At 45.3% G+C, this 26,404-nt stretch overlaps 1 long non-coding RNA gene and 1 pseudogene across 2 annotated transcripts in view; one reads left to right on the top strand and one right to left on the bottom strand.

Annotated features, from left to right (window-relative positions):
• The window catches only part of LOC136579973 (histo-blood group ABO system transferase-like), a 47,628-nt pseudogene extending 32,446 nt beyond the window's left edge, over positions 1–15,182 (top strand).
• LOC136579980 (uncharacterized) overlaps positions 1–26,404 on the bottom strand; it is a 131,075-nt gene that overhangs the window by 60,428 nt on the left and 44,243 nt on the right. The window lies entirely within an intron of this gene.

The raw sequence follows: 26,404 nt of genomic DNA, 5'->3' as shown, positions 1-26,404 counted from the left end.
GTTATTTACTATCATCGGGACCTCCCGATTAAAAAATAAAAGTTGTTGTGTGGAAGGGATACTGTGACATCCCTTTGTGTTTATGTTATGTGAGTCCGTATAGCCCATATATGTCTCTTTTAAAAGGATCTTATTAAAAATTATTATTTTAGTCTATAACTGTGAAGGGGATGATATATGTAAGTGGTTACAATATCAGAGTGAAAGTATATTGGGGAAAACTGTACAATATGGGGGAGGCTCTAGTACCCTGTTGTACCGCCTCTAGCTTGGATACAAGATGTGATACGGGCGAGCAGGGAGACTCTAGTACCCTGTAGTACCGCCTCTAGCTTGGATACAAGATGTGATGCGGGCGGGAATGGAGGCTCTAGTACCCTGTTGTACCGCCTCTAGCTTGGATACAAGATGTGATACAGGTGGACATGGAGGCTCTATTCCAGTGTTGTACCTCCTCTAGCTTAGATACAAGATGTGATACAGGCGGGCATGGAGATTTTGCAGACTGGCAGGCTTCTGAAGGTAGCGACCCAGCGGGCCCTGTAAATGTTTGGCAACATATCTCCCAACTGGCCAGGCCAGGAAAGTGCAGCAGCATGCTGGAAGCATTTTTGGGAAACCCTTGCTGTGTGTGTGAGAATTATCCTGCTGTTGGAAGCCCCGCCATGAGATGCAACACAAGTGGCTACAGGATTTCTGGCACATATCGCTAAGTTATCAGTGCCCCTCGTACCACTACTAGTGGTGACCGATTGTCATATGTGATGACCCCCCCAGACCATCACACCAGCAGTGGGGGAAGTGTGCCACTCCACAACAGAGGCAGGATTGAGGTGTGGAGACCTTAGGGTGAGCGTCCAAACCAATCCTAACTAGGTCTCAGTGCCCAAACTAAACCTGAATTTGTTGCTAGAGATGATATGGTTCCATTTCGTAGCAGTCCTGTTTTCTCATTCATGACTCTACTGCAAATAAAGGCGAAGGTGTTAATGGCAGGACATTTAATGGGTGCTGTGAGACCAAATGTCATTTTGCTAAGCACCTGGAAATATTTGCGGCAGACACGGGGCCTGCAACAATGGCGCCACCTGTCTCTGGATGGCGGACAATGAAATAGTTGGAAGTGGAACTGCTCGTGCTTGTTGTACGCTCCTCTCTACTGGTGGTCTGTCAGGAGTCCTGAGCCCGGTCACCTTGTGTGCCCTCACACATCCACTGGTCCAACACCCCCTACCAGTCTAGTCAGACGGTCCTCTCTACTGGTGGTCTGTAGGGGGCGTCCTGAGCCCGATCACCTTGTGTGCCCTCACACATCCACTGGTCCAACACCCCCTACCAGTCTAGTCAGACAGTCCTCTCTACTGGTGGTCTGTAGGGGGCGTCCTGAGCCCGGTCACCTTGTGTGCCCTCACACATCCACTGGTCCCAACACCCCCTAACAGTCTGGTCAGACGCTGCTCTCTACTGGTGGTCTGTAGGAGGTGTCCTGAGCCCAGCCACCTTGTGTGCCCCCATCCACTGGTCCCAACACCTCCTAACAGTCTGGGGATAATTTGTTGATCCGACCATCAAGCTTCGCACATTTTAATAATGCCCCCTCCTCTTAAACTCTGTTAATTGGACGAATTCACTTCATTTGTGTCTAGTGGTCAACAAACTCTACATAAGCGAAAAAAGAGGTCCACTACACACAAGGAGCTTTTGAGAGTCTTTTTATAGACCAGGAGTGGAAGTACTAGTAATAATAATTAGGTGTATTGCAACATATAATGGGTATTCTATTCAAGTATGTAACATCTTGAGAAAATACTGGCTCATTCTCCTTGCTAATCCACATTTATAACATGTTATTACAGAACATCCCAGGGTCACCTACAGAAGAGGTCCCAATTTACGGGATACGCTAGTAGAGTCACTTCTCATCACATGTAATGGGGTCTGATCATAGTGTGAACCCACACACCGCCTCTTACCCCTGCAGTAACTGAAGCTTTCCCCCTCATTTTATGAAATCTACTACATTTATCAATCTGGTGGATAATAAGATACCATCAGACAGTACTGTAGGGGTAAAGGGGTTGTATATGTGGTAAAATGCCCTTGTCCGAAGATTAACGTGGGGAAAACCGTACAAGAACTAAGACGACTCATGTAAACATCTTAGCTCGGTAACAACGAGAGCCGACACTCCAGTAACCAGACATATGGACGACATGCATGGTGGCAATACTGACGTCTTAACGTTTTGGGGACTGTCTTGTGAAACTTGAGCCACGAGGTGGGAACTTAAGACTCCAAATTGATGAGAGAAGAGGCTAAATGGATATTCTGACTAAACCTCAAGAGCCCTCGTGGACTGAATGGGGTTCTTCATACCTGGGTGTTGTATCTGGTTTTATGCCAGCAATAGCCTGAGAATATATACATTTCCCCGGTTTGGTTGCAGGTGTCTATTATTGTATCTGTCTGGCTTGTAGGAGCTAGTATTTATTAAGACATTCTAGTCGCAATGTTTCTGGTGGCGAATCACACACACAGCAGCTTGATTACCACACAAGACAAACACAGCTTGACTCCTCCAGCAGTGACATCACCACAGGTCCTTCAGCCCACCGGATCTCTGTGGTGGCGGTAGGTCGGTCCTGGATTAGGCATGAGGGAATGATTACAATTGGTGGATTGTGCTGTCCATTATGAATGGCAAGCATGGATCATAGAATCATAGAATGGTAGAGTTGGAAGGGACCTCCGGGGTCATCGGGTCCGACCCCCTGCTCAGTGCAGGATCACTAAATCATCCCAGACAGATGTCTGTCCAGCCTTTGTTTGAACACTTCCATTGAAGGAGAACTTCCCACCTCCCATGGCAAACTGTTCCCCTCATTGATCGCCCTCACTGTCTAATATCTGCATAAATCAATCATTCAGTGCCTCATATTGAACGAGCAATATTAATCAATAAAAATAAGTGAGTGACAACTTACCTGGTGCTCAGTGTCCAGTATCCACGATGACTTTGTATGACAATCCAAGCTCCTGATCCAATCCTCTGGAGAGTCGTCCCGGGGTTGCAGCCTTTGTAAGGGCTGTATATTCCAATCCAATGCACTCCAGGTATAAAATATCCCCGCGCTCCGGAGCCCAGAAAAATCAATATTACGTTCTAATTTCCATATATTTATTGCGACGCGTTTCGGCAGTAAATCCCGCTTTTCTCAAGCAATTATAAAAACCAAGTGAAATACATCTATAAATAGGTAAAGTTAAAAGATCCACTCACATATCCTGCTCTCGGAGAACGCCGGTATGGGCGCCATCTTGGTGTCACGGGGTCGGGCAGGTCGATCCACGTGACTCACTACGTCACACTAATCACGTGGCGTACCACATCATTCGACATATCCATTCACAATAGGAATTTAAAAGTTCTCAACAGGGAGAGAGAGCTTGGGAGAACCTTTCAGGACGACTTGTGGAAAAACGCCTTTACACTAACTCATTCAATGGCAATCGCCTCTAAATTTCAGGAAACCAACTGGAAGATATTATCTAGATAGTATAGAACTCCGGCACAGTTAGCCAAAATGTACCCCCAAGCCCCGGAAGCCTGCTGGAGATGCCAGGGTGGGAAAGGCGACCTCACCCACATCTGGTGGTCCTGCCCCCTGGTTCTGCCCCTGTGGCGGGAAATCACCAATCTCTACAATGCAATCCACAAAGACAATGTAGCTTTGACGCCAGAGGCGGCCCTGCTGCCCATGGTCCGGGGACCCCTTTCCAAATCAAAGAAAAGCATTTTCAGATTCTTTCTTATGGCCATGAGACAGAACATACCAAGACTCTGGAGGTCAACATCGCCTCCCACGAGGATTTCTTCGGCTGGAAATCATGGATAACATATGCCACACGGAAGACCTTGGTGCCGCAGACAAAGGAAACTCCCCAAAGTACTTCGCCGCTTGGACAGCCTGGATCCTGTTCAGGAACTCCCCGGACCTAAAGGTCTGGCTCCAAACAGGTACACTACCCTCTTAGCTTAAAGTGGTATTACCATTGTCACGCAACTTCTGGAACCCAGCACCGAGCGCAGGCCGCTGACAACCGCTCCCTTCTCGTCGCATCCCCCCATTGCCTCTACCTTCCCCCCTCATACCCTCACACCTCCCCCTTATATACTTGCTACTAGACTTGCTATTACAATGTTCGCAGTACCAACCATTACTTAACTACAGCCTCATCTCAACATAGTCCCTGGACCAAAGGCACCGGCTACTGGGGGGATAGGCACGGAGAGATGGTCTGGCCTGTTTTCCGGTCACCACACCATGGCCAACAGGCTACTCAATTTTCCTTACTGCAACATTAATGCCATTACGTTGATAATGTTAATGTGTTCTTTATTGAAAAATCAATAAATACATTTAGAACCATAAAAGTTCTCAACATCATTTTAACCAATTCACCATTTTCATCTTGTAAGCATCCAACAGCATCTTTGTCTTTTCTTTTGCTTTTGACCCCAAAATCCTTTTGTATTACTTTTGGCCTCTGTTACAAGCCTCAATTCATTATCAGCTTTAGTGTTTCTGACCCTTGTCGTACAGTTTCTGCAGACCCCATTATATTCTTCTTTAGCTATCCCCCCCTCTTTCCATTTCATAAACATATTTTCTTCCTCTTTAACATGTGTACAAGTTCTGTGTTCATCCATCCTGGTCTCTATAAATGCTTCCCATTCTCTCTTCTTTTAGGGATTGTTAACGATTGTGCTGTGAGAATCTCATTTTGCAATATTTCCCAACATTTCTGTCCTTAAAGGGGTTTTTCATTAGAAAAAGGAAATTCTATACTTGACTATTCATCCCCAGGAGTCTTCTTACTACATCTTCACACTGATCTTCTCCTGGCTCTTCCAGTTCCCCGGGTCACCTCACCTCCAGCCGGCCGATTCTTCTATTTCCTGTTATGTAGCGACTGTTCTCGGCATTGTGCTTCCTGTAGGTCAGTGTACAGGGTCACTAGTGACGTAGCGTTCACTGCCTAGCAGGGAATGCCGAATCATCTGCAGCCTACTTTAGCGCGAAGCCACAGGCTATTATCACGACTGTGCTAGCACGGTGTCTTGCCGTGAGTGTTCATATATCCCGTGCCTGCACGCTAAAGCAGGCTGCCATGGATTCAGCATTCCCTGCTAGGCAGTAAACGCTACGTCTCTAGTGACATTGCGTTCACTGTCCTGCAGGAAGTGACATTTAGCGAATGGACGCTACATTACAGGAAGAAGAGGATCCGGCCGGCTGGAGGTGAGGTGACCCGGGGACTGGAGGAGGCAGGAGAAGATGGGTGAGAAGAAGATGCGGTAAGAAGACTGATGGGGAGGAATAGGTAAGGATTGAATTTTTTTTTTTCTAATGACAAAATTCCTTTAGGAACATCCATTGAGCTGAACTTTCGCACGGCGCCAGTAAACCTTCCCCCCCCCCCCCCCCCCCCTTCCTGCCTCAGCGCTTTTGGAAATGAAAGATTAGAAAACCAGTGCGGGGGTGATGTTCTGCGCGGCGTCCTCGGCAGGAAGTCATCCTTCATCTCAACAACAGGCTGGACAGAAATAATGTTTAATTATGGATTATGGTTAATTGTCTGCTGAGGCTTCACACAAGAGACATCCGGCAATCACAGGGAATATACAGAGTTATCACTAACGATCCCCCTGATGTGACGCCCCAGAACTCCAATTAACAACACTCAGATACTGACTTTTTTATAAATACAGACAAACTCAAAAAGTTTCAAGTAAAAAACGGACTAACGGGAAGACAGTCTTTGGTGCCCCTAGCAACCAATCACAGTGCAGCTTTCATTTCTCAAGCTGCTGCGGTAAGATGAATGCTGCATTGTGATTGGTTGCTATGGGCAACAAGGACATCTTATGGTTTGATGGTTTTGCTAAATGACGTCCAAAATCCTTTATTCTGCCATCGTTGTCGCTAGGGGAATACAATGCAAAATGGCTGCCGGTGAAGACAGGAGAGCGCTTTGTGTCATGATTTTCACGTCTCCCAGTCTGTTATCAGTGGGCAACATCACTTTTGAACAGTTTGGTGAAGCTCCGCCCAGCGGCGCACAATTCATAAGTAGTAATGTGACTTTAAAGAAAAGGTTTTATGTGTAAATGAAAATCATCCAGCCGTCCACCGGTAAGCGCGGAAATAGCGGAGCGCGTCCGTGTGAGGTTCACACAAAGTCCAAAGAAATCCACTGTAGAGCGAGCAGAGAATTAGTCGTCCTGCAGCCGACCGCGAGGAAGATTCTGCGCAGATGTTTGCGATGTTATCCCTGCCGATTGTAATTATTACCGGACCTGAAACCGGATGACAAACCGCGGCGACGTTCCTTCTGCGAAAATATGTAAACTGTAACGGACGGCGACGGTTTAATGGAGTCTTCGGTGTTTAGTGATGAAGTCGTCTTCCACTTTCCCAACAACAAATGTCAAAATGTGGAGGAGAGGAACCCACCTGTATACGCGGAGCGTACGGGCGACTCCCCCGCCGTGAATGCATTTTGCAATATAGCCTGCAGGAAAGTGTCCGACCCCTTCTTCCTCCATGAGGAAACCATCCCGGGAATTTCATACCTGGACGCTACAGATATGGTGTCTGCTGCAGCTGAACAGAAAATCCCACCAGGACCCCTTCCCACCCCCTCCATTATCACAATGATGTCAGAAGTGAGCGGCGACCACCAAACAGACAGATTGGCCGTGCAGAGGGGGGGGGGGGTAGTGATGATAACAACCTTCCTCCTCATCCTCCACGTTCCCCGGACCTTACGCCTTATGATTAGAGTCTACATGCCCCCCACCGCACACCATGATCTGCGGCATCCCAGAAGGCATTGCATTCGTCCATCGTGATCCGCTGCAACGTTTACGGCAGGAATGTGACTCCAGGCTACATATGTGTCCGGTGACAAAGGGGGCCGCACCGACACCTCCAAGGGGGGAAACTTTTTTGATGTTGTGCAATAACACTTTTTGAGTTTGTTTCCATTGATATTAAAATTCTCTCTCTGAGTGTCGGAGTTCTGGGGTCTCACATCGGGGGGCTCATCTGTAACAACCCTGCACAGCATAAATGAAGCAGTGCAGAAGATGCTCTACACGGGTGCGCACTTCATCCACAGCTTTGCCAATATTGGGCAACCAAATAGAGGGAGGTTCCTAATAACGAGTCCGCTTTATATCAGCTTTGTGACGCTTCAGTTCAAAAGATTTCAATGAAGCGCTTGAGGAAGGCTCTTTTCATCTGAACCGCTGCGAAGCCGAGTTACTGAAAACCTGCGTCTCTGCCGCTCTCCTCTTGGTTGGCAGTCGCACGGACGCGCCCACCTGACTGTTGTCTGGCTATAAATGCGTTATTTGCTTATTTTTTTTTATATACTATGAAAGGGTTAAGTTTGTCTGTGAGTGCTTCATATTTAACCTGCCACCTCGCTTTCCCATGGTGAACCGTCCCCTCTGCGCTTCGTAATCCTTTCTGCTTCTTTTTCCACCATTTATGCAAATGACTGGAAAAGAGTCCCTTTTCCAGCGTCATCTGCCCAATCCGCGCCCCTGGGCATTAGAATGACAGGCAAATGGATACAGGAAGGAAACTGCGTATAAAATAATCCAGCGCTCCAGGCATACGGGCGAAGCATATAAGGAAAAGTGCCCTTCAATGAGGAGTTCACAGGCGCCAGCGAGCCTCCTCAATTATCCAAGATGGCCTATAAAGTATCCCACGTTGGATCACGTATCTTGGGGGAGTAGGAACATCTTCAGACCTTTATTCCATAATACAGGCCAAGGAAGCAGGACAGGAGACACAGGGAATACAAGGCGTTTCGGAGGGCTTACATACAAAGTCGCCTCTTGAATGGCTGCCATATAATCCTATGCATCTCCTGCTGTGAAGAAGATGACCGCACGTGGCTTCCTCTGGTGATAAAGCTCATCCGCTCCTCTTCTCTGGGACTGGCAGACATTAAAAGGCGACTTTGTATGTACACCCTCCGAAACACATTGCATTCCCTGTGACTCTTGTCCCGTTACGAATACGACGATACCAATTATGTGGGGTTTAATTTGTTTTTTACATTTTATACTGAGGCTGGGTTCACACAGGGTGGATTTGCCGCGGTTTTGCCGCGCGGAATTTCGCCGCGGCAAATCCGCCCGCGGCTGCTAATCTTGGGATTAGCCAACCATGTGTATGAGATTTCTGAGAAATCTCATCCACACGGGACGGCCAATCCGCTGCCGTAAGTCCGGCTGAAACCGCGGCAGCGGCCGCCGCAGCCATGGCTTCAGAATATGCAGCATGTCTATTTACTTTTCTTCTTTGTTTATTTTCGTCGCGGCCGGTTCTCTCGGTGGAGATCTCGCGGTTTTTGCTGCGGCCAAACCGCGAGATTTCCGACGGGAATACGCCCTGTGTGAACCCAGCCTAATAGGGGAAAGGCCCAAAAAAGGTTTTGTGTTACTTTTTTTGACTTTTTTTTTATTTTGACACAATTTTGATTTTTTTTTTTTACACTTTTTATGTCCCTGTAAGGGACTTGTACAATAACACCTATAATCACTATGATAAAGCATTGGAGGACTGTCGTGCAATGCCTTATCGCTAGTAATAGTGATCATAGGCAATGGCAAAGCAGGACACTTGTATTTGGCATCCTGTTGCCATGGTGCAACAGCCGAGCCAAGTGCACCAAAGTGAAGGAGACTATGGGGTTTACAGAAGGGTTGACATGGGTAGCTCTGTGGTCCCTCCAGACAGTGGCGCTAAGGGGTGCTCTGCTCGGGGGTTGTGCAGTGTCCCAAAGAACGTACCATGGTACACTTAACAGGATGGCCTGTTTTGTCACGGGTGACTCCAGTACTCCAACCGGGACCCTCGGGATGGAATGCCGATGAAATAATTGAGATGAGTCGGGTAGCTTGTGGTAGTAATCTGGGAGTATGCAGATTTACTAAGCTAAAGTTTGTAACAGTTGAAAATACAGAATTCCAGAGACAGTACTTGGTAATGGTACAAGTAGATATAGCAGTATACAGTGGCTTAAACACGATGCAGATAATAGCAATATTGACTTGAATAACAATTTACTTCAACACTCTCTCCTGTACTCTAGCTGAACCTGATTTTGTAAGACAATACCCCACTAGTTGCTTTAGCTGCAGGAATGAGTAGATTTAACAAGATGTAGATGAAGCAGAGTGTAAGGTGGTCACTGGACTAGTCCTGGCTGTGAGTTCACCGGGTAACTTTAGACTCACTGTTTTGTAGAAGACCAACCTTGGAATAAATTCTCCTCCTCTCTGCTGTGGAACACCAAGGGAGCGGAATGAGACCTTGCTCAACCTTGGGAAGACTAGGTAGATACTGCTTTCTCTCTTGCACGAGCACCTCCTTCTTCTCCGACACGACCTGTCTCCTCTACTACTGAACACCCTCCTCTAACTGCTCACTGCCTTCTTTCACCTCTTCTCATTCCCGCACTTTCTCTACTCCTTCCACTCTGCATAGGGACTTTTGTTGCTGTTTTCCCGCCTTTGTACTCTGCACCAGCACTCTGCACTCTGACAGTCAGCTTCAAATTCAGCCAATAGGGCAGCAGCTGACATCAGGGCTAAGCTCTAGGCTTCATGGGGAAAAAAGGGGGGAGGGACAGGGTCTCTCCTAAGGACGGCACCTTCTATGTCCATGGACGGCACATAGAAGGGGGGACAGGACAGGTGCTGCTGTGAGTGTTCTGTAGGACCCGCTGGGCCACTACAATGGTAACCCGATGGCACTCCGCGATTACATCTTGGAAGTCCGATGAAGTCACAGAGGGAGCATGCTCCCTCTGTGAACCCTTTACATGCCGCAATCTACATAGATTATGCTGTGTAAGGGGTTAACAGCGGGTGTCGCTGTCCGAATGCACCCTCGCTGTTGCAGTGGGAGGCTGGCTATCGGTGACAGCCTGCTCCCGCTGCCATAGTGATCTCTTCTGATCTTGTGCTATCCACAGGGCGTAACTGTACATCCTGTTGCGTTAAGGGGTTAAAGGGATTCTGCTTTATTTGATAATATATTTATTAATCAGGTCCTGTTATTTCCACGCCTTTTATCTCTATTTATTGTAGGTTCTTATGACGGGTGTTTTCTATTGATATATAAAGGATGATTTTCTTGCTATTTGGGGTGTTTTCTATTGGTCATGCTCAGTATGCAATGAACAAATGGCGTTTCTGACCCTAAACACAGATGTGTGGGCTTTGTGTTTCCGCTGACCCTTTTATGTAACCTTTTTATATATTAAGAAATTTTGCATTTTGATGATAATTATGGCTGACTTTAGGTACGTACAACCCATGCAGTCACATAGGGTACCAGCCACCAGCTTGTAGGATAGATGGTTGACAGTGGATTAGAAAGTGGTGTGGGACAGAGTATGCCATTGGTTCCGGTACTGTATTTATGCACTGAGCTTGGTTCAGGTACTGTATTTGTTATGAGCTTGGTTTTTAGGTGCTGTATTTGTTATGGACATGGTTCCGGTGCTGTATTAATGTTTTGAGATTGGTTATGGTTCTGTAATTATTCACTGAGCTTGGTTCAGGTGCTGTATTTATGTTATGAGCTTAAATCTGGTTTTATGTTAACTGAGCTTAGTTCTGATACTGTACTTATTCAGTTAGCTTGGTACTGGGACTGTATTTATTTACTGAGCTGTTCCGGTTTGGATATGATACTATATTATTGTTTTCATAGGCAGAATAAAACATGCAGATTGCTCATCAGTGCAATTATATACATATGTAGTGACCCAGAGTGGGTACTACAGCCATTTGCTAGTCATTTTATGCAATCAAGAGTGTATAGACTTTAATAGATGGAAAGTGTGTGCATGTGCGTTTAGATGGTCAATAATTATTATAATTCGTTAATTGAAGGTGCTTTTACAACCAAGCATCTAATTAGTCATGTAAATTCACCCTAACATGCTCTCACACCTGTTAATCACCCCTAGCTAGTACAGGAATTGGATAGTCGGGTTTCCTCTAGCTCGTGATTGGTATAAAACATGGTGAGTGGGTGGGTTTAGTCAGTCTATTCTAGTAGTCTAGCCAGCTCAGAAGAGTCTGAAGGAGACCAGGGAGTAAAGGAGAAAAGTCAGTGCCGTGGGAAGGAGAACATCTAAAGTCTGAATACCAAGCCAAGTTATTTGGGAGTGTTAGTAGAGGAGAGAGGGAAGAAAAGAAGAGTTCAGTGGGAAGAAACAGAAGCCAGAGTCAGTGTAAAGGAGCAAACCAGTAACAAGTTAACACTTACTAGTCCAAGCCAGCTAACTAAATCTATAGTGAATGATGCATGTGGACAGGGACAAAGGAACCTTGACTCTAAATTCTCAAAGCTAAGGAAAATGTGTTCTAAATAATGCCTGTCATGATCTACTTTAATCTGACATAATTCAAATGGTGTAGCTGCTACAAAGAAAGGAACTTTCTCTCTCTCAAGTGTTCAATTGTTTTCACCATCCAAGTCCGCTTCCTGGAGTCCTTCCCACCATCTGCACTGAGGTACCACACAATAGTACAGGAGAGCAAGGACTACTGCCCCCATTTTTGTTTATTTCTCCAATTTTTTATATTTTTTTATTTTACTCAGAACGGGTCCCTACCTGTACATGGGCTGGCATCATGACAAATAACATCTTACCCTGGCTGAACCCAGGGACAGCATACAATAAGAACTGATAGTATATTTGCAACTGCAGTATTACCAGCCCTGGACCCTATCTACCACCTTCCCAGAAGAAGCAGCAAAGCAACCGTGACTGCCATCTTAAATTACCCTCGCTGCTTAACCCTTTCCAATCCAATTTGTATCCTGGTTTTCCTGGGGGGCTTACTCTTTTTCTGCCGTTAAACAAAGGCGCTATCTGCTGGCTAAAGCAAATACTGCATGAGGTGACACATTGGATAGGCTCCCACAGCAAAGTGGCTGGCAATATACAGTAAGAGAACCCAGATGGACGTCTTCCAACATCAGAGCTGTACAGCCTTGAATCATAATGTCTTAAGATATCAGAAAGTGGATTGGAAAGTGTTAAATCTCCCCTAGATCTGGGGCGCTTCACACACACACTTTTTTATCTTATGATAGGTAGGGGTGCCAAAAGATTTTTGCATAGGGTGCCATCTAAGCTAAGGTTGGCCCTGATGACAAAAATATCATATTAATCATCTAGTCTTCTTCATTGTGAGTGCATGCAGAAAGAGTCCACGGTATATAACAAGCAGTGTGTTTGCAGGCAGACAGCGGGGAGACGGCGAGTATAAGAATGAAAACCCCAGATTTAGCATTCCAGTTCCTATCATTTTATTTTCTGGGGCTCAGAAGAGCTGCCAAAGTCCCTCCAAGAAAGCTACATTCATCATCAACAACTTGCTGACAGTTTCCACATTTGCCCTTTTTTACGTGTAAGCCACAAAATGCCCAGTTACTTTTCTTTTTCCTAGGAGAACTGATGTCCTGATGATGACGCCTTGGTTTGCACCAATTGTGTGGGATGGCAGCTACAATATCGACATATTGAATGCACAATTTCACCAGAGACACGTTCGCATCGGCCTCACTGTGTTTGCTATCAAAAAGTAAGTAAAAAAAAAATGACATAGCACCAGGCTCAAACTATCCCAGCGGGGAGTCGGTGAATCTCCTGGTTGGCTCTGGAATGCTCTTGAATATTGTAGTTTTGCTGCATGTCAATTTCTGTAAAACTCCAACTAGTAAAGTTGTTTCAGGACCTTCTGAGACATCATAGTCACATGACTGGTGGTCCTGGAGAGCAGAACAGGGGAGGAGGAGAAAGAGACCAGGCTGCTGTGAACTGCACAGTGAAACTTCTCTGATAGATGCTAATGAGAGGGGCCCCAGGGAACAGTCTTTGAGACAGGGGCCTTACAGAGCTTGGTTCTGCTGTTATAGTTATGCAATGAGCTTGGTTATGGTGCTGTATATGTGTAACAAGCTTGGTTCTAGTGCTGTGGACATGTAAAGAGTGTTGGCTAAATCTATGCTTCAGGTATATATAGGTGTTTCAAATCTAATGAAACAAGCCTACAGGCTTTTTCTTGCACAACACTTTGACTCCTTTTGCATGACCTTTTGTGGATGATGTTGGTGTCATTAGATTTGTGACATCTGGCTTATGAAAGATAGGGACAACACAGCTCACTCACATATGCGCATGTGCATTGCTGGCATGAGAAAGCCTTGATGTAAACCACCCGTGGGGTTCAACCTCAGACATGTTTTATACCCTTGTTACATCCAAGGAGATAGCAAACATTTCCAACTGTTAAACTGACATCTTGGCTGCATCTTGTAAGGGTATGAATAATCAGAAATGTCAAAAAAACGTTAAATCTTGTTTTCACACTAGCGACTACAGCTGTGACAATAAATTGATGCTCTGTTTTCTGTCAGCTTTGCTGTATAGACATGGACAGAGTCTGCAAAGTCACCTCATTATTATTGGAGGGTGGAGGCCTAGATAAGGCAAGATAGCAAGGTTACCCCAAACCTTTCTGCTGCCTGAGGCAAAGTGTGAAATGACAACATCCATGCAAAATAAATAGATACCCCAGTAGCAATGTTGCCCCCCATAGTGTCCACCTTAGAGGTTCCAGTATTAAAAGTGACCCTCATAGTAGCCCCAGAGGTAATAGTGACCCTGTTAGTGTCCCCAATAGTAATAATTAGCCTGTTAGTGGCTCCTGTAGTAATAGTAATCCCAATAGTGGCCCCAGTAATATTAGTGTCCTGTTAGTGGCCCCTCGTAGTAATAGTGCCTTCCATAGTAATCTCAGTAGTAGCAGTGCCCCTCGATAGTGGCTCCAGTAGTAGTAGTGTCCCTGTTAGTGGACCTCCAGCCGGCAGCAACCTGACACCATCTGCACTGTGCACAGGACAGTGTCTGCATGCTGTAACGCAGACATGGGGGAGAGAGCTCAAGGGTCACAGACGAATTAGAGCAACAGCAGGCAATGGACCGGGGCCACAGATGGAGTGAGTTAAATGTTTCATGGTGTCGGTTTGCCGGCTGGTCGTTAGTTTTTACCTGGTTGTTTACACTGGCCTTAGACTTAAATTCCTGCTGGGCTGGTGACTTACCAGCTGAGTGGCAACTCTAATGCTCCTCTAAAGCCACCTGAGGTGACAGGCTCAGGTTGCCTCATGGTAGGGGCACCCCTGCATTAGATTAATGGTGGATGAACACACCAATGGCCTGACCAGTTGACCATTCCCGACTCATTCCTGAAAGAAGGTGTCAAGGAACATGGTTATTAATGTCGATTGTGAAAAAGTTACTTATCTAAAGTACTGACTGCCATCATTTACTATTTCAGGTACACAGTCTTTGTGAAGACATTTATCGAAACTGCTGAAAAGTTCTTTATGGCGGGACATAAGGTCAACTACTATGTGTTCACAGACCGCGTCAAGGAAATGCCAAATATCACCCTCGCGGATGGCAGACAACTGGTGGTCTTAGAGGTCCCCAGCTACAAAAGATGGCAGGAAGTGTCTATGAGACGCATGGAGATGATCCGAGATCATTCCCGGAAAAGATTTATGAATGAAGTAGACTACTTGGTGTGCGTTGATGTGGACATGAGATTCACTGATGAGGTCGGGGTGGAGATTCTTAGTGATGTTTTTGGTACCTTACATCCTGGTTACTTTAGAGCACCCCGTGAGCGCTTCACATATGAACGCAGGAAAGCATCTGCCGCCTACATTCCTCCTGATGAAGGAGACTTTTATTACGCGGGGGGATATTTTGGTGGCACTGTAGAAGAAGTCTACAAGTTGACTAGTTTTTGCCACAGTGAGATGATGACTGATAAGGGGAACAATATTGAGGCCATCTGGCATGACGAGAGCTACTTAAACAAATATTTCCTCTATCACAAGCCAACTAAAGTTTTGTCTCCTGAGTATCTTTGGGTCAATCATATGGGGGTTCCAGAATTCCTTAAGAGAAGAAGATTTGTTGCCCTTCCAAAAAATAACAATGCCATTCGGAACACATGAGCTTTGTACGACTTTACAAGAACGAGACAAAGGTTTCATACCTGATGGGTATTTGGGATGTTCTCAAAAACTCTGAAAATAAAGTTTCTAAAAAATGCTGCTCAGGGTTAACAAAGACGGTGATTTAGATCTTTCATAACAATCTTTATTTAAGCTGCCTTAACTGCACAAACACCCTGCTGCACTCCCTAGATGGACAATAAAAGAGCAAATCCTCCAATAGGGTTGTCCATACACAAGAAAAACTGAATGTGATTGTTCCCAGCAAGAGAAACCACATATTCTTGTAGATATGATACCTTTTTATGGCTAACAAAAATACATGATGTTACAGCGAGCTTGCGAACCTCTCGGCTTCTTCAAGAAAAGCTGAGAAATTATAATGGACAAATGTCACAAAGATGCTAGGTTTCAGGATACTTACACACGGCCGAGCACTTGACAACCAGCATTTTACCCACATATGCGAGGTGCTTTTCAGGGAAAATGCCTTGTATCTCTGAAATTTAGCACTGACATAAGTATTCACACCCGTACTCAGTATTTAGTTGGAGCCCCTTAGGCAGCGATTTCAGCCTACAGCCTTCTTGGGTATGATGCCACAATGCTTGCACACCTGGATTTGGGGATTTTCTGTCAGGACAGCCATTTTGGGGTCTCTCCAGAGATATTACATTGGGTTCACAGAGTTGTCTCTAAGCCACTCTTGGGTGGTCTTGGATGGGGTGTTGGGGTCATTGTCTTGTTGGAAGGTGACACTTCTGCCCAGTCTGAGGTCCTTCGCTCTCTGGATCAGGTTGTCATTATCTCTGTACTTTGACCCATTCAGCTTTCCATCCACCCTGACTGGCCTCCCCTCCCCCAGCATGATGCTCCACCACCAGGCTTCACTGTGAGGGTATTGGCTGGTGATGAGCGGCGCCTAGTTTCCATCCACCCTGACTGGTCTCCCCTCCTCCAGTATGATGCTCCACAACCAGGCTTCACTGTAGGGATGGTACTGGGCAGGTGATGAGCGGCGCCTGGTTTCCTTTCACCCTGACTGGTGTCCCCTGCCCCAGCATGATGCCCCACCACCAGGCTTCACACTAGGGATGGTATTGGGCAGGTGATGATTGGCGCCTGGTTTCCTTCCCACAGAACACTTACAGGCCAAAAAGTTCCATCTTTGTGTCATCAGAGCTGAGAATCTTGATGCTTGCAGTCTGAGGGTCCTTTAAGGTCTTTTTGGTAACTGCAGGTGGCTTTCGTGTCTCTTACTGAGGAGGCTTCTTTCTGGCCCCCTCCACCATTAAGCCCAGATTGGTGGAGGCTGCAGGGATGGTTGACCTTCAGGAAGTTTCTCCCATCTGTACGCAGGATCTTTGGCACTCAGCCAGAGTGACCATTGGGTTATTGGTCTCCTCTCTTAGAGGAGACCACATCACATAGAGGAAGTTCCATCCATCTGACAACTTCTAGGGGAGGCATGTTACTGACAATGAGTGTAGATATAAGATATAAAAACCTTGTACAAAAACAGACACAATGTACATACCGGATTGTATTTATATGGGAGACGACTCTATAACTCCCCTGGTTAATTAAGACTTATTTTGATTATTTTATATTTTACTTGCGTGACCTAATAATTAAGGCTCCGGGGATTGTACGGAAGAGGGAGACACAGAATCACATATGTGTTTTTATGTTGCAGGTCATCTCTTAGGCTAGTTTCAAACGTGCAAGTGCGATTTTGCCGCAAGAACATCACGTCTTTGTTCACTGCGATTTTTGTGCATCAGCTATGCTTTTTTAGAGAATAATCTCGCATCGCAGTGAGATGCAACTTTGACAGTAGGAAATCATACTGTCAAAGCTGTAAACTAAGCCCTAGCTGTAGGGAAAAAAGAATACATCACCTACAATCGGTGTCCGGCTCTGCTGCATCTGAACTGGATCCTATTTTCCTCCAGCAGGTTTCGGGGTATTCTGTAGCTTCCAAATTGTATAGTGTGCACACATCATCGACCAGATCAGACACAAATGCCGGTCTAAGCTGGGAGAGTCTCTCTTTTAGTAGAGCCTCAGGCTTTTTATTGTAATACATGATAACTGCCCTTTAATTGGCGTGCAACAGATTACATCAGTAACATATAGGATTCTCATTTGTCGGATCATATAGAATCCCCCACCCCTCTCCAAAGTCCACTGTGTATAAGCCAGTCCTTTGTTCTATTGCATGTGCTCAGAAGCTGGAGAGTGGGTGAGGGGGCTTCTTCAGTATTGGAATGTGACTTAACTCTTTAAGAGCCTGCTTGTGGAACTGTGTGCAAAGTCAACATTATACCACACACACACACACACATCTTTTCACCATGCCATAGTCCAGCAATTACTATAATGAAATTATGCAGTCATTAGACTCTATAGAGTCAAATCACTACAGCTGTGTAATACTTCCAGTTCATTACAGATCGATAGACATTTTACACTGACTAATTATCATGTCTATCACAATCCCCCCTTAAAATGTCTATCCTCTAACTCTTCCCGTCAAATTTTCACAGTTCTCTGCGTGTGAGCCTATAATCGGAGCGCGTTGAAGGTTCGATTTAGGGTCTTCAAGGGGGTGTAGGACTTGTCCACTCCTTCTGGGGATGCATCCAGCAAACTCATTGTGGGAGCGGCTTTTCCAGCATCTGTTTCACATTTCTCTCTGACACAGGGGATAACACAGCAGACTAGAACGGAAAAGATAATCAGTTCACATACAACAGCGACGTCCGTCTGTGCCAGGATCCTTTACCACCCACTCATCTATGGAAAGTACAGGTCCCAAAGATTAGCTCTTTTTAATTAATGTGGTCAGCTTCTTTAATGGCAACTGCGTCTTTACCCGCGGGTCACGTGTCGTCTGGGATGTAGGTACAACAAGTCTCCCCTATCATCTTACAGACACTCCCCTTTTTAGCTAAATCATATCTAAGGCCATTCTATTTTGAAAAGTCATAGTCGAGGTAGGTCCTATTGGTCGACTAGTCCCTATAAGGCATTTTTAGTATAATTTATAAACCGCTGCTAATTATAATAAACATAATTAATCCAGTCAACATTTTATTTACCATAATGATCAGGAAAATGGACACGAATCTAGTTTTAACTTGGTCTCTAATTTTTTTAAACTCGTCAGGTACCCCCCTTGGCTGTCCTATGACGTCAATGTATACGTGTAGATCAAAACTACCACCAGGAGTCTCTCTTCTCGCTCTAGTATAATGTTACAATACTAGTAGTGTGCACAGGTACGCACGGCATGGGACTCCCTAATCTTCACCCACACCAATGTCCCTCCTGGAGATAGCCCCGAAGGTGGACACGTCCAGGCCACCGACACTGACCCTACACTACCTAGTGACAAGACTGGAAGGAACTGCCGTACCTATGCGGAAAACAAGGATAGACTAACATGACAGGATAACCACAGAACACAGACAGAGTTGGATCGAGACAAAGTAACTATTGGGGGTAACCTCATTATCCTCAATGTTGTCTGACAGGATGTGGAGGAGCATAAGGGCTTTACTAAGGCACACTCCCCTGCGCAATTACCTTCCAGGTGGGTTCTCCACCTCATGTCTCCACAAAGCCAGTAAACGTCACCTAAGGACTGGACCTGATTCTGTGTCCATTCCCCTCCTATCGTACCGTAGGAGGAGCAATACCCGTTAGTGAGTTCCCCAAAAATCTCCCTCTACCCTGCCTATTTGCCTGGCAGGTGTAGTTTCCAGGGTAGTCAGTAATACTCTCTCCGGTGCAAAACACTTAAGTAGTTATAGAATATTCCTTTTTCCACTTCTCACAAGCAGTGTAATTGGTGGAAGTGCTAACGACTAAACTAAGGAAACACTCTTCAGCATCTACAGGGAGATTTAGGGGGACCATCCCCGAGTGTGGTCGGGCACTACCGCACACGCAGCAGTTAGACTTGTTGCTCCTGTTAGCATTGTACCTCATCAACTCCAACCAGAGATTCTGGTCAGAGTAGCCAGTCGCTACTGTCAAGGGGTCCTCAAAGGTAGGGTCGGTTATGATCATCATGTTCGTCAAGGTCTTTATCTTATGGCGGAGGGGGTTAATTATGGGCACAAGACTAAGTGAAGGCTTCCATTCGGGTGCATCTACCATATCCCTTATTTTAAACTTCCCTAAGGGATCTGTCCTCCCGTACCAGTATGTCCCCAAACTGTAAGTCCCCCCCCCCCCCCCCCATGTCCCAGGCTTGGATCTCCCATGGTTAGTCTAAAAACCGCATTAAAACCAAGCAACATACTAAGTTCCGCCTTCCAATACCTGCTGTCCTTATTATTCTCAAGGAGGGTTATACGACTAATTAGGGATTTCCCGCTCTTATCTTTCTTATTTAAGGCACTTCGCGGTTTATAGGACCAGTCTGTTCCTGCGTTACATCCCACTAATCCCCAATAACGGCAGTCTTCTCCCCAGACGTTATCAGTGGCGCAAACATATTGTATTCCCCGGGTATATAAGTCATATAACCAGCTGGACTGGGCTAAATCTGGTCCGCGGTGAGATCTTGCGCCTAGACACGGGACCACAGTACAATAGTCGAAGGAATATGCGGCTACTTGAGTGTTGGACAAGTTATACCAGAAGGTAACCATACCCTCATATTCTTCCGACTAAGAATTCCAGTTGCCACCCTCCTCTCTCACTAGCCCTAACCAGAGTAATGTCCTTGGCACAACTAAGAGTGGTCTCCCGGATCTGAGGCTTTCTTACAGTATGAAGCATGGATCCATGTAAGTCTTTCAGCTAGTTTCACAGCTGTGGCAGTAGTCAGAAGCACCTGGTAGGGACCATCAAATCGGGGCTCAAGAGGATGCTTCCTGGGGAACTTCTTGACACACACCCAATCCCCTGTAGTGGAAACCCAATATTTCTATATTTTGGACTGTGGGCCTTTGGTAGTGGACATTTGTGAATTTAACATTCTGTATAACCAAATGTCATGTTTGCCTTCTGTTCTTACATTTACGCAATATGTAATACTTCCTTTAATGAAACTTCTGTTCTCAAAACGCTGACAAGATAATATATAGTGTAAACATGTTACATTTTCCATCTGTTTTGTAAATTTAGAAGTATAACTCAGACATAGAAAACCGCAGTCTGAAACAGCTACCGCAATAATTACCCAAGCTATTTTACTGGAAACGTATGCAAATAACATGGGAGCTTTGTGCAATTTATAGTTCATAATGTAACATCCAATCATATCGAAGGAACCACACGTGGGCCAAGACAACCCACTCATCTAATCCACCACCTGATGGCCAATCACAGATGACCGGAGGATGGAAGAATTGCAAGATGCTTATCCAATAATTAAACAATACGTTGTATCTATGTAATCTTTTGACCTGCCCATATGTTAAACTCTTTAAAAGAGGCTACGGGCCCAACATTATAGGAGAATTGAGGAAGCTATACATGCTGAACCTGAGTCAGTGTGGAAACTTCTTATGCGCATATAATCAATTCAGATTTAATATGGAAGGGTGTAAACATTCCAAATTGAGTAAGCCGTGGTTCCACAAAGGAAAGCCACGACACCCCAGGCCGCAAGATATGTGTCCCAGTGTCTGCCTCTGAGTCTGGAAGAGAACACCTGTGCATAGGCTTTGGTTAGTGCTTTAACAACGGAAATCACATACTTAGTCAACACATCAGATTGTAATTGTATCTACTGAGGATAGTAGCAACCTAGCCTTGGGGCTAGCCCAAACAATCTCGTAGGGAGATAATGTATGATCCCCCCTGGGTTCATATCTAACACTGAATAGGGCTATCGGATGACAGTCTTTTCAAAGTGGCATCATTTTTAAGTATCTTACTTTTTAACGTGCCACTAAGTCTCTCCACCTTTCCACTACTCTAAAGGTGGTAGAGTATGTAAAAGGCCTGGGATACACCCAGAGCAGACATGACATGTTACATTCACCTGCGAAGTTTGTACCTCTGTTTGACCCTGAACCACTTCTGGTACCCCATATTCACAGTTTACCTTGTTCATGAGCGTCTTTGCGGTTACCTACTTGTTTGCCTTGGTAACAGGGTTGGCCTCCAACCTGCAAAGACATCAACAACAACAAGCACATATTCATACTTCCCAACAAGTGGGAGCTGAACGTAGTCAATTTGCAATCCCTGAAATGGGTAGAGTGGTCCCGGCAAGTGTGATGTGGCAAATTTACTTCCGCCCTGTCTCATAGATCATGCTAAACTGGACAAATGGTGCAGCAGCTACAGAGAACCCAGGAGTCGCCCATCTTCTTTCAAGCGTCGTCGTCATTGCTGCTTTACTAGGTGGGTCTTTCCGTCCATCAGCTGGGCCATCATGGGATACAGGAACTGTGGTGGGCAAGTGCTGTTGACTGTTCACCACACGCTGTCCTGTTTCTGCTGCTCCCATATTAGTCCATTTATTCTTTCCTTCCTTGCTGGCTTGTAACTGTAAAATCTTTAGCATACCAAAGTCCAAATTTTGTCAATGTCCAAAGTTTTTACAATTGACTCATGCTGTCAGTATCTTTCTTCTGTCTTTCACGGCTTGAGGGCCGCTGCCTTTGCTGTGCTGTTGGCGAGGGTGTCGTCTCTCGCTTCTCCAGTGTAGGAATCGGTGCGAACTCTCAACTTTGTCAGGTAGAAGTAGGGCCTCCATGAGACTCTGCACCGCTGCACTATTCTCAATTGGTTGTCCTGCTAAAGTAAAAACTATCTGGCCTTCCATATTGGGCCGTAATCATGAGCTATGCCAAATGCATACCAGGAGTCAGTGTAAAGGGTTGCCGTCTTACCTCTCGCCACTCTACTCGCCTCAGTGAGGGCCTTCAATTCCGCTTCTTGTGCTGAGACATGCGGAGGCAGAGCTTCTGCTTCTAGGACATCTTGTTGTGTGACCACTGCATATCCGATGTGGAGTCATCAATCCTCACCCTGGTACCATCTGCAAAAAGCTCAACATATACATTGTTAACAGAGGTTCCGGTAACTATTTGCATACCTGCAGTTTCTTGCTGTATCAATACTAAATAATCATGTTGATGTTCTATTTCACATGGCTCAGAATCTTGTAGCACAAAATCATTTATTTCCTTTTTATCTTATTTCATTTATTTATTTTTTTTTAAAACCCAATAGCTGATCTACAACACCTAGATCATCTATGACCCAGATCACCTATGCCTCCCCCCCTTTTGAACCGGAATACTCAATGGAAAAAGAGTAATCGCGTTCAAACTAGTACAACGTTGAAAAAGGAAACCAAGAGGCACAAAAACAAGCACTTTGTAGGTCAAGGTAACATTGTATGCAGCAAAGTCTGAGCGAAAATGTCCTTTAGATTTTTTTTTCCCAGGTCGCAGTTAGCATTTTTTAACACAAGGGGGCGCAACACAAGCAAAATTTACAATCACCCAGTGTAATAGTATTTCAAGGAACGTCAATGTTTAACTTTCACTCTCCTGTCGGAATATAATTATAGCGTCAGTGTAGATTGACACTAGAATATACAAAAGACTTAAGGAAAAAACTAAAGAATACGGATGAATTGACATCCCACTCTGAGCAATTTAGTCCCTCTTTCTCACATAACAAGTAAAATTACTTCATCAAATTGCGTGAAAAAGTTTGCTGGGTGACTATAGGGAAATTATTCCATCTGTAGGAGCCTTCCTTAACATCATCTGTCTGAGCATCCATTGGAGAAGCAGGCAGTGGAAAACAGAGCCCCTGGGAACACACCATGAGAGAGCGTCCCCTGTCATGTATTCCTGGCCTCTGTCCCCCATGCATCAACTCCAATCTTCCATACACTATAAACCAGCTTAGTCATCTACTATGTCCCAAGCTGCATCTTCACAAAGGTTTGTTTCCCTGAACTTATCACACATCCAAGGTGGCCACATTTTGGAGCGTAACAAAGTCTGGTCAAACAAAACCTTACATCAGACAATCATGATGTTAGCGCTGGATACAGTGGCATTGGGGAATGTAGGCCTCCCGAGTGCAGCAAAATGGCCACCAGAGGCAGAAAGGGGCGGGGCTACAAGTTTCCCAGGTGAGGCAAGATGGCTGCTGGAGGAGGAAGGGGCGGGCTTAGTCCTATCCCGGATTGGAATGGCTGGAAGTAACACCACACACCCTGAAAGTAAGCACATGGGGGGGGGAGTAATTTCAGGGTGGGGGCAGAGCTTACCACACTCGCTGCAGAGGCACACTATGTGGGGTTTTGAACATTGCAAGTGCGGCCGCCATTATAGGGAGGGGCTGTAGTCAACACAAAGGCACGATACAGGCAATACACATCCCCCACTACACTTTCTCATCTTGAATCTCTTTCCTACATTATACCTTCTCCTAGCAATCTAATACACCTTTCTTTCTGCTTATCTGTCCATAACCCGACATTTCTTTCTGCAACTTTTCCTGATCCTTTTCTTGTAAAACATTTCTACATGTTTTGCATATTCCAAAACATCCTGCACTGATCCCATATTCTATTCTGCCTGCTTATTCTATCCTATTTGAAATTTCTGAACACAGTAAAACTCCTTTACCAAATTCCACCCATCACTTCTTATATCCCTCGTAAATCACAATGCACATTAACACTATAGGCAAAGGGAACAAACGGGTTAACTGGGAAATGCTTTCAGTGGCTTATCTTCAGCCCACTCTACCCTCCCCCAATAATAAACACTGCACATTCTACCTCTGACTACACACAAAGACTAATGATTATATTCAATGACCCAAGAGCTCTGGAAGCTAAAATTTCAGCGTATACCTTTTCACATATGAGAACATAACACGCTCAATCATACAGGTAAATACACCTTTTTTAAACCCTGCGTATCCTTTCACATATGAGAGCACATAACACGCTCAATCATAAAAGTGCATACGCGTATCAGAAATTTTCCTGACCTCACTAGTTACCTAGGAGTATATGTGTCCCTCTCTGGCGCGCGCCCTCAGGCTTAAACAGCCAAGTCCGCCCTTCTGACACATTAACCCTCACAGAATTTATCTCTTGGTCTTGCATACACAATCTTTAACCATCTCAGACATAACATACCCAGCATACAGAATACCCCTAGGCAGGATAAAACGGTGGGGGGGTTTTCTGAGTAGAAAGGACTATATTACCTGCCTTTCATTGATTTATCACTCTGGATTAGACATAGGCAGATCAACAGTTAGAAATCAGCTTGACACAGGTAGATAAAGCAATCTTACCGTGTTCTGTAGATTTTCGGGCCCCTGAGTTCTACGTGTTATCTGCCACCTCTGTATTTTTCCAGAATGAAAGAAATCAAAAATCTCTCCTCGGCCCACCCAGGAGACGCCAAATTGAACTGGATCATATTTTCCTCCAGCAGGTTTCAGGGTATTCTGTAGCTTCCAAATTGTATAGTATGCACACATCATCGACCAGATCAGACACAAGTGCCGGTCTAAGCTGGGAGAGTCTCTCTTTTAGTAGAGCCTCAGGCTTTTTATTGTAATACATGATAACTGCCCTTTAATGGGCGTGCAACAGATTACATCAGTAACATATAGGATTCTCATTTGTCGGATCATATAGAATCCCCCACCCCTCTCCAAAGTCCACTGTGTATAAGCCAGTCCTTTGTTCTATTGCATGTGCTCAGAAGCTGGAGAGTGGGTGAGGGGGCTTCTTCAGTATTGGAATGTGACTTAACTCTTTAAGAGCCTGCTTGTGGAACTGTGTGCAAAGTCAACATTATACCACACACACACACATCTTTTCACCATGCCATTGTCCAGCAATTACTATAATGAAATTATGCAGTCATTAGCCTCTATAGAGTCAAATCACTACAGCTGTGTAATACTTCCAGTTCATTACAGATCGATAGACATTTTACACTGACTAATTATCATGTCTATCACACATCTTCTTCCCGGTCCCCGATACTGGTCTTCATCTTCTCTTCTGGCCGGAGATTGAAAAATCCCTGCCTCCTGGAAGCACTGCCTCTGATTGGCTGAGCACTGTAATGCTTAATCAATCAGAGCCAGGACTCGATGAACCAATCACAGCCATTCAATGAATCATTGAACCAATCACTGCCAGCCCTTCCTGGAGATAAGGATTTTGATCCTCCAATCCAGAAAGGGCTGGCAGAAGACTTCAAGCAAGTTCCGGAGAGTTTCAGGGAAGGCCCGCGCCAAAGATGACAGCGCTGGAGAGGTCATATATCATTTTTTTTTCTGCAGCTAGGGCTTAGTTTAGGGCTTTTACAGTAGGATTTCCTACTGTATAAGTTGTGTCACATTGACGAAAACCACATAAAAAAAAAAATAGTACATCACCTAAGAGGCGCTGCCATCTCCAGCGCAGGTCTCCCCTGAAGCTCTCTGGCACTTGCTTGAAGTCTTCTACCAACCCTTCCCCGTGGTTCAGCCAATCAGAGCCAGTGCTCGATGAAACAATCACAGCCATTCAATGAACGAAATGGCTGTGATTGATTCATCGAGGCCAACAATGATTGGCTGGCAGAAGACTTCAAGCAAGTGCCAGGGAGCTTCAGGGGAGACCCGTGCCAGAGATGATAGCGCCTCTTAGGTGATGTTTTGTTTTTTTTTATGTTCTTTTACTGCAGTTATGGCTTATATTTTAACACCCCCCCCCCCCTCCACCCCCAAAAAATCCTCGCAGGTGGTACTATAAAGTTGCACGACTTTGTAGCGCCACAAAATAGTGGTATCACTGTGAGAAAACGCTGCGATATCGCACAGACGACCGATATGATATTGCTGCAATTTTCTTGCGGTGATATCGTGTCGCCCGTGTGAAGGAGGCGTAAAGAGGATACGATAAATAAACAAAGCGCACTTTTTCTGAATGAGGAAGGAATTGAAACTAAAGTCAGATGATGTGGAAGTTTGACTTGTCTCCTTGCTCTGGTGCAGGATTTAACTGGAATCACGGCCCAATAGATTATTTTTACTGTAAATAAATGCTGCGCTATTTCTTGCGCCTCTTACCTTGTATACACGTATGTTTGTGGTGTGTTTGCAGTTCTTCGCTCTCTAATACACCTAGAGCTGCTGAAAAACGGAGACAATTCTTTACTTCTAATCTTGGTAAGTATTTTTCGGTCAGCTGGTGATAACGGGTTTTATCCCACCGCGATATAATATCATAGCTGGCCCAGCTGCCTGAAAGACACTGG

Source organism: Eleutherodactylus coqui, chromosome 10, assembly GCF_035609145.1.
Source record: "Eleutherodactylus coqui strain aEleCoq1 chromosome 10, aEleCoq1.hap1, whole genome shotgun sequence".
In the NCBI taxonomy this organism is placed as follows: domain Eukaryota; kingdom Metazoa; phylum Chordata; class Amphibia; order Anura; family Eleutherodactylidae; genus Eleutherodactylus; species Eleutherodactylus coqui.
Note: the sequence above shows the minus strand (reverse complement) of the source record. Positions and strands in the feature narration are given on the sequence as shown.